Below are 1,163 nucleotides of genomic sequence, written 5' to 3' on the forward strand. Positions count from 1 at the left end.
GGGGAGAGGACAGTCCCCTGAGGCGCCCCAGTGTTGCTGACCACCCTGTCAGACACACAGTTCTGTAGGCGTACATACTGTGGTCTGCCCATCAGATAATCAACAATCCAGGACACGATGGGGGCCTCCACCGGCATTGCAGTCATCTTCTCACCTAGTAGAGCCGGGCGGATGGTATTGAAGGCACTGGAGAAATCGAAGAACATGATTCTCACAGTGCTCGCCGGCTTGTCCAGGTGATTGTAGACTCTGTTCAGCAGGAAGATGATGCTGTCCTCAACTCCAAGACAGGGCTGGTAGGCGAACTGTAGTGGATCAGTGAAGGGCCTGAACATGGGCCTTAGCTGCTCCAGGACTAGCCTCTCAAAGGTCTTCATGATATGGGACGTCAGTGCTACCAGTCTGTAGTCCTGAGGGTCGCTCGGGCGCCACGTCTTTGGCACCGGAACGAGGCAGGACGTCTTCCACAGCACAGGGACTCTCTGGAGGAGCATGCTCACACTGAAGACTACCGGTAGGCTAAATATTCCACACAGCTGATAGGAACAAGCTTTGAGCACCCAGGGGAGTGCACCATCGGGGCCCGCAGCTTTGCCGGAGTGGAGTCTGGTTAGCTGTCTTCTCACCAGGTCAGGAGTGAAGGACACTGTAGAGGTAACTGTAGGGGGAGGGGTGAGGTCCTCATGTTGTGGAGGACATGATGTGAAGCAGAGGTGAGGGGGGGAGTCGGTGGATGTGGATTGCGGTGGTGAATAGCAGACAGGGGGTCTGTATGGAGGAGGAGTGGGAGAAGGTGGAGTGGTCGTTGGAGGGAAGCCAGCAGTAGAGGGTTGTGGGCGATGGGCCGCAGTATCAAATCTATTGAAAAATAAGTTCAGTTCAATGGCCCGGTCCACGCACCCTTCCAACCCCACACCAGTGGACTTCTGGAACCCTGTGATGGTTCTCATCCGACTCCACACATCCCTCATGTTGTTAGTCATGAGTTTATTCTCCAACTTTCTCCTGTATTTGTCCTTAGCCTCCTTGATTTTTTGTTTGAGTACCCCCTGCACTCTCCTCACCTCCTCATGGTTGCCATCTCTGAATGCTCTCTTCTTCTCATTCAGGATGGCCTTTATTTTCTTGGTGATCCAAGGTTTGTTGTTGGGGTAACAGGTGAC

The sequence above is a fragment of the Cyprinodon variegatus genome, unplaced genomic scaffold (assembly GCF_000732505.1).
Source record: "Cyprinodon variegatus isolate N-32 unplaced genomic scaffold, C_variegatus-1.0 Scaffold751, whole genome shotgun sequence".
Lineage (NCBI taxonomy): Eukaryota > Metazoa > Chordata > Actinopteri > Cyprinodontiformes > Cyprinodontidae > Cyprinodon > Cyprinodon variegatus.